Source organism: Aulonocara stuartgranti (assembly GCF_965226115.1).
Source record: "Aulonocara stuartgranti genome assembly, chromosome: 3".
Taxonomy (NCBI): Eukaryota; Metazoa; Chordata; class Actinopteri; order Cichliformes; family Cichlidae; genus Aulonocara; species Aulonocara stuartgranti.
The window spans coordinates 47,582,549-47,591,316 of record NC_138941.1 but is presented as its reverse complement, the minus strand read 5'-3'; positions in this window follow the sequence as shown (position 1 = coordinate 47,591,316).

Genomic DNA, 8,768 nt, shown 5'->3' with positions numbered 1-8,768 from the left:
CAGATATCTGCATTGAATATTCAATAGAAAATACTAGTTATCACTTCCCTTATTTAGTTTGAGGCTAGACAGGGTAGGCCTGTAGCATTGTCATGAAAAGTTTAGAAGACACGGGCAGACGTAGACCGCTCACGCATAACATTATGAACACTGACAGGTAAAGTGAATAACACTGATTATCTCTCTTTATCATGGCAATTATTAGTGGTTGGGATATATTAGGGAGCAAGTGAACATTTTGTCTTCAAGGTTGATGTGTTAGAAACAGGACAAATGGGCTAACGTAACGATTTGAGCGAGTTTGACAAGGGCTGAATTGCAGCTCTTGTTCCCGGTCTGTCAAGAGTGGTCCAAGGATTGAAGAGTGGTGAACCAGTGACAGGGTGGAGCAATGGCCCTTGTTTTTCCATCCAACAGATGAGCTACTGTGGCTCAAATTGACGAAAAAGTTTCGACAACAAAAAGGGGAACAACACCATGACCTATAAATAACGACTCAACTGTAGAGAAACTGAACAAAATCCATTATAAAAGCAGAATCCAGGCTCAATGAGTGACATGTTGCTAAAACATCTGCTTTTACAAATATGAAAAGTCAAACAGCACTACATGAACATAAGGCACTGATTAGTATGGAAATTTGTTTGTGCCACTGAACAAACTAAACAAAATTACATTAAAAAAAACCCCAAACACTTTGTGTTTTTGCTTTGTTCATTTGACAAAGACAAGGAAACTCCATGAGTACTAGAATAACAATCAAGCATATGTTTTTTGTACGCCCACTGTTAATTAAAATATGCAATATGTCTAAGACAACTGATGAGTAAAACACGTGCACTTAAACGTATAAGTGTATATGTAAGAATGTGTGAGCTGTGTGCTGTTCGAGCAATCATTTTGGAGAATGTCTCAGACAGATGACTACAGCAAAATAATTAAACCCCTGGGTTGAGTGATGTGATTCAGTGTTGCAGCAAGATACTCCCACACTCATACTTCCTCTAACTCTGTGTAATTGTACTTGGCCTCAGTAGTTTCCTGGTGGACAGGGATATTAATCTAAACAATAACGAGAGCTTGTGGGATTGTGATTGTGCCAGTTGTTGCTGAAAAGTGAAAATCACTGACATACCTCAAAGGAACATGCCAAATAAATTCGGTTAATTTGCATAGATTTTTGTCTTTCATTCAACATTTGTATAGTCTTGGTGATGTCACATCTTCGGTTCCCTGGCAACCACTATGGAAACCTTTGCTCAGCAGCAGAGCCTCTCGTGCACGCGAATAACTCCTGTGTTGACACTTCTCAATTCGCAATTCACATCATTCACATATAGTCACAGCACAGGCACTCTTGTCTTGAACAACAGTCATCTCTTGTTAGCTAGCTCTTGACTCAGGATGGCAACTTTGAGTGCTGTTGAAACAATACAATACAAACAAGTTTAAAGTTACATTCAGTTGTTTATTTACAGCAACATTTACGTTTACATTGGTCGAAGAAAAAGAGAGAATTAAAAAGCATGGACCCAACTATCAAGAATGAAACATCCAGCAGCAGTCAATGGATTTTGGTGGAACATATACATGGACCTTCTCAGTCAAGCTGTATGAAAAACACGTTTGACTAACTGAATGCGGGGTGTGCTTTCCATGTCTGCTTCAAAGTCCTGGTATCAAAGCCTTGTGGACCACAGTGAATTCCCAAACTTAAAATACTTAACAGAAAAGTAGCCACTTGGAGAATAGCAACCTTATTGACAGGCTTAGCATCGTAGAACAGCTGGATGAAGGCTATCGAGTTGGCAGAAGAAAGCTTCACATCAATTTTGTTGACAGCAAAATGTAAAGAACCTGGACTAACCTGGAAGGGAAACGTACCTACAAAGGCAATAGCAAAGAGATAACCCAGAAAGACATCAAAGCACACACAAGTCTTGATTTTGAGTGGTGTGTATAGATTTAGAAATGAATCTACCAACAGTTTATGGGATGCAGAATTTAGATGGACAATTTTTTGGTCCACAATGTCAGTGCAGAAGTTTTACATGTTGTTACGGCTGATTTGCTTTGACAGCCGTGATAGACTAGGTTGTCATCCACAAGACAAACTGGCATAGATCAGAGAGGTTTGGGACAAGTGTGTGGAGTGCTAGCAACTCATCTATAACCCATGTTCAAACATCACAGTTGATGAGCATCTGATCGGTTTTAGGGGATACTTCCTTTCTGAACAGTATATGCCAAGCAAACAAGCAGTCTAAATTAGAGATATTACGTATCGGTATCGGTCTGATACTGACGTAAATTACTGGATCGGATATCGGTCGAGAAATAAAAAAAATGTAATCCATCCATTAAATATCAAAAAAGCACCTCACAAAACTTGTGAAAAGGCGTAACTCGGCTCATAACCGTAGCACGTAGGAGCAGTGTGCTCACGTGATAGAGCGGCTGTGTGTTTTTGGAGCCTCGCTACCAAACCAGCATTTCATCTCCGAGGAAGTTTTCCCAGAGAGAAGTAAAGCAAGTGTGTAAGTTCATCTCTGAATGTTTGTAAAGCATTCCCGCGTTAAGCTTAACAACCGATATATGGAGCGACTGCCTCTCTCTCCCTCTCTCCTGCTGCCACTTCAATCATGAAACTGATCAATGATCAGCTGATCGGCTTTTCTGTCGTGACTCCCGTCTCTTGTTTGTTTATCGCTCACTTCAAGCCAGAAAGAGGAAACCAGCGGCTGAACAACAGCAGCACGTTTAAGCTTGATAAGCTGTTGTTAGAATTTATTTAATATCACTTTCTACACCAGGATCTTTTTCTAAGTAGCTGACGGCTGGTAACTGTGCAGGGGCGGATCTAGCAAAGTTTAGCCAGGAGGGCCGATAGGGCATTAACAGGGAAAAGGGGGCACAAAGACATAGTTTTCTTTCTTATTCTCATTTAAAATGTCGAGCTTTTAATAAATAATTATCTGAATCTTACACCCAAAGTTTTCATCTGAAGTAAAATGTATAGAAGTCCATTACTGTATATAGTAACTGTTAAGTCTAATATACCCTAGTTGTCATGGTCCTGGGTCGTGTGACCCAGTGTGTTATGTTTAGCCTATTTTGATGTTTATTGTTTGTTTAGGTTCTCTAAGGTAGTCCAGCCATTTGTATATATTACCCTTGCATTAAGTCTCCCTTGCCCTTCGTGTGTTTATGTCTGTGTGTCTTGTACTGTCAAGTTCATGCTGTCAGTTATGTCATCTCCCCTGTACTAAGTTTCCCTGGGTCATGAGTCCTGTATGCGTGGTTATGTTTAGTTCTTGTCATGTCTAATTTCCATGTTTCCTGTTTTACTTTGTAAGTCTGTATTCATTGTCAGTGTATTCAGTTGCACCCTCCTGTCCTGTCGTTAGGTTCATGTGTGTCAGCTGTGATCCCATGTGTGGCCACTTCCCCTGATCATCCCTCATGTGTATTTAGTCTCTGTGTTTCATGTAGTCTGCGTCGCGTCGTCTGTGTTATCTCCCCTACCCCTTGTCATAGTTTCCCAGCCTTAACTAGTCCTAGTTTGTACTTTGTTTAGCCATAGTTTTCCCAGTCTATGTTCAGGTTTTCCCTCAGTTGCTTTGCTGCCTTGTTCCTTAAGTTTTCGGCCCTAAATAAAGGCTCGCCTTCTGTTAAGTCCAGTTTTGTGTCCTCACCTCTGTTTGCTCTTGGGTCCTCCACTCACTCCACACGGTCTGCCCCGGCGGTCCGTGACACTAGTAAGCTATAGTACTTTTTCCTTTGGGAAGATACCATCTGTGCAGTCTGCAATTCTGTTGAAGAAAGATGTTGAATCTATTTAATTATTCTTGAAAAATAATTCATTTCTGTGCATTTTTTTTTCACGCTGCATCAAATTAAAGTTGATTACGTTGATTAAGCATCATGAGGTGGAGGGTGGGGTGTGGTTCCCTATTTTTTTTTTTTTTTTTTTTTTTTTTTTTTTTTTTTTGCTGGAAGCTTGCAACCCTATTAGTTAGGTTGTTTAATATTTCTGCTAAGGACTCTTTAAAATACCAGAATAGGCAGGATGGAGCAGGTTTAAGTTTATTAGATTGATCAGTGTTGCTGAACTATGAAATATTTTGGGTGCAGTGTATTTTTTACATACAGGTATAACAGAATAGCTTTAGTGTTGTTGTTATTTGAACTTGAGTATGAACTTATACAAAATGCAGCAAGATATTAAAAAAACAGTTTTATTGATTAAAAAACACTTTATATCGGATTCATTTCGGTATCGGCAGATATCCAAATTTATGATATCGTATCGGACATAAAAAAGTGGTATTGTGCCATCTCTAGTCTAAACACAGCATAAAGATATGTACAGCATGTGATGCCAGGAAAACTTATGCAGGTTTATACTGGAAAACCTGCAAGCGGTGTTCCTGAAAAGACCCAAGTGAAGTTTGTGGTTCTGGAGATGGTTGGAGGTCTCAAGGGACATAAGATAATGTGCAATTTCTTCACATCCTAAACTCTTGGTGAGGATCTGTGTCAGAAGTAAATGTAGTTTTGTGATGAATTCCTCTGCATACAAAATACACACATACAGGTGTGTATTTTACAAATACACACATACAGGTGTGTATTTTACAAATACACACACACACACACACACACACACACACACACACACACACACACACACACACACACACACACACACACACACACACACACACACATTCAAATCGTTGTTCCCAACCAGTGCACAGCCTGAGATTCTCAGGCAGAAACCAGCCAGCTGTTCCCACATCATGCTTAAAGACAAAATGCAAGCTAGTTTTTGCTGTTAGGGCTTGGTTTGTCTCCGTGTGCTTTGAATTCACTGCCAAAGATTTATTTACATACATCAGGGTTTTTTATACATCTTAGCAGGTTTTCTTTTAAAATGTTTTAACATTCTCAGCTTAATACCATGTTATTTTTTTAGCTTTTAGAATTTTATGTTCATTTTTAATTATTTGTAACCATGGATTCTCAGTGTATCTTATTTTTTTTTATCCCTATTCTGATGTTGCACTTGAGTTTTGCATGGGCTATTTAAATTAATATATGATCTGTTTTTATCATTTCCTTTTAGTTTGTTTTATAGCTTTTGTAAAATTATGATATTATTTTATGCCATGTTATACCCCTAATTAAAGATTGTGAATTATTATGTAGTTTTGGTTTGCATTGTTCTCCTGAATTGGAAGAAGCTGATAACTATTGCATTAGTTAAGCTGATTTGCATTACATTGAATTGCTGACTTGTTGTGAATGAATGATATTGTTTTATGATGCATTATATTGCTGAGTTATAAGAAATACTGTTCGCAGAAGGTTATTGTCTAATTTGTCTGAGTAGAAGAGAACAGAGTGTGCTGGAGTTTTCTGCCCCATTTCAGCAGGAGCAGATAAACAGGGAGCCAAGGTCGTAGCTTAGGCGCTGTGTGAGAGAGAGCATGTGAATGTTTAGGCTTTTTATGATAAGGTGGAGGCACCAGAGGTTATAAAAGTTTGAGCAATGCTCCACCATTTTGAGATTTTGAGGCTGTCTGCATCAGTGTCCATCTCCCACGTGTGTGATCATTAAATCATCGTTTGACTCAACCCGGCCGGACCAGTGTTATTCTTTGTGGTTTTTTCGTAACACTTGTTTTGATGATTGCTATATTTGAACTTTATTCTTTCAGATTAGATTTTAAGATAATTAAGAATATAAGATAATATTTTAGGATAATGAAAACATGATTTATTGTCTGCTTCTTAACACAGAGAATACCATCTACTTTTGCAGCTTATTATAATCTAAAAGTTAATTTTTCCCCCCAACGTTAAAACTGTGAAAAACAGCATTTTGTGGGTTCAAGGGAAGGTGATCAAAGACTCACCCCAGAGCCCTTTAGATCTGCTATTACTCGGTGGGGGATCCCTCTCTCACTTGGCCTTTAGTGATTTTTTTCAGATCACCATAAAGACCACTGAGATGCATTTGTTATAAATCATTAATCGGCTAAGTTTAACAATTATGGGAACACCTAGGGAGATTTTCTGTGCAGTTGAGTTGCTCAGCTGAACATGCTTGTATTTTACCCAGGTTAGTTTTCAACTGCTACCCTTAAAAGTGAAGGTTATTAGAAATTAACCCAAAATGCTGACTTTAATTAATTACATGTATATCTTTTCATGTAATTTACTTACATAGTGTAAAATGTTACATTTAATGGAATCTGGTCAAATGGAATTTACTTGATTGGTGCACAGTCAGTTTACAGTGTACTGATTTGAGGGAGGCTGTGGAGCTACATGTGCAGCAGATGGTGTTGCATGTTCCGTCATGAGCTAACCTGTACAAATCAAATTAGCTTTCATTGTGGATGCAGTTAGCACTAGCAAAGTCTATCTGTTTCTTCACATTTCTGTCATTGTGTCTCTACCTCTCGCTTCTATTTTACTGTCCTGGACTGAAGTTCAGAATTGCAGAAACAAAAGCTAGACACTACCAATTGTTTCCTTTTATACATGGGCTTCAGCCTGCAAGTGTGTATTTCCTGTTGTCCATTGACGCACAACATGTTTGAGTTTTGCTTACGCCATAGTATGTGTGTGTGTGTGTGTGTGTGTGTGTGTTTACTGGTTAATTTTCTTGGCCTCGTTGCATTGCCATTAGCATTCCCCAGCTGGACAAAAAGGAAAGGGCAACCTCATCCTGTCTGAGAAAAGAGGGATAGAGGGTGGCAAGACAGAGCAGGAGGCGGAAAAATGAATGAGCCAAAACAATGGAGCCTTCTTGGTTTAGGCTGTTTTTGAGCCCAGCGATTGTGTTTGTGTGTGTGAGTAAGTGCCAGATGATTGAGAACCGAAACAAGCTGCATGAATATGGATGCAGCAGTCGGAGCTGCAAGGCCAACGGATCTATCATCAGAGACACGACTGATCGAGTGAGTTTAAAAATTCAACAATATCTTTAAAGGTCACTTTAACACTTCTTAGCGGGGAAAACAAAGACTGCGGGGAGGCAAAAGGTGACAGTGAAGGGGAATAATAATTTCCTGACTTTTGGAACTCTGATCTTTAGCTAGTAATGAAAACAGTCTGTAAAAAAAAGTCCCCGTGTGAAGATATTAAGTCTTCATATCTTGCCTTGTTATGTTTCGGTTAATTTTAGAGGTTCTGTGTTTTGCAAGCGCCTTGTTTAGCATAGGCTCATAGGCTTAACCCTGCCTCTCTGTCTTTGCATTTGGGTCCTCACTCCAACATGGCACGGTTGACAAATTGACAGTTCAAACTAGCATACAACTTCTTATACCATCTTCTCAACTTGGTGACATACACAGAGGAGGCTAACTGAATACATGTTTCAACACTAATACACAAAAGTAACACAAAAGCACATCACAGATGCACAAGTACAAATGGACTTTATATAATGGCAGAAGCTCTCAAAGTAGGCGCTGTATGAGGGGATGATCCTGAAGAGATCAGTTATTTTTTCATGGGAAGACCTTCATCATATTAGCTTGCAGCATTTTGTTTGCTAATACTTCATCTGACCTATCAGGTAAACTTCACCTCCATTCCTTTTTTAAAATTTGTAGCTAACAAAAAACCCTTTTTAAAAACTGCTTCTGCTTGAGCACACATTTTACACTTAATGGACTCATGCGTTTAAACTGCTTTACTGTGCTAATTTCATTCATTGTTCCTGGACTTCTTTAGAGCTTGAATCGACCATTACTGTAGAAGGCAAAGACTGTAATTGATCCATATTTCAGCTTTTTAGTCCTTTGACTTCTATTGATTTTTTAAACTTTTTTTTCAGAAATTGAATTAATTTTGGAGTACTAACTTGAAATATTTCTTCCATGCAAATCCAAATTTACCAGTCCTGATGATAGAAAATGCAATTTTTCAGGTTATAAACAAAAGGCCATTTGAAGTTGGGTCTATCAGTGAAACAAATACAGAGAAGATTAATATGCAGATTTTAAACATAAGGGCATCAGAGATCTATTCCCCATGTCAACAAATGTTTTTTTTGGATGGTATGAAATTAGTTTGGGGTTTTTAGCCCTTCATTAGTTTCCCTTAGTCTCATGTTGACAGTCAACAGTTTGTTCCTGTTGAAATAATTAGCATATGTACACGTGGAGATCAGCCACTCCCAAATCTTTTGCCTTCCAACTGCATCACCACTGAATAAGAATATTTTAACAGAGGGACCTGATGGGACTCATTAATCAGAGTGCAAAACACTTCTCATTACTGCCCCGTCTTTTCTTTTTGTTGTTAAAGTTTTCTCCACCAGCTCTATCTGGCCATTTTAAAATCTCACCAACTTACATTTTGGTGAAAATGATTAAACGCATGCACATCATCCTGGGAGCGAGGTAATTCATTCTGAGCTCAACATTAATCAAGTCATCTGTTCTTGTCATTCATCTTTACCAAACAGAGTGCTTTGTCTCACTTCTCGCCTCTGTGACTACATCTGCAAGATCCTTTTTGCTGTGTACCCAGACATATTGGTTTTACTGCCATTTCTTAGCTTTCTTTGTTAGATGCTTTTGAACAGACCTGACCCTCTTCATTTTATCGCTGTTCTTATTTACTTAACTCTACCTTTGCACCAGCTCATGCTGTAAAGGATGAGATTTGGGAATTCAAAAGCATTTCACAACTTCAGTATTCCACTCTAGTTCTTTCATCTAGCCTCCGAATATTTCCTGTCTTGGCGA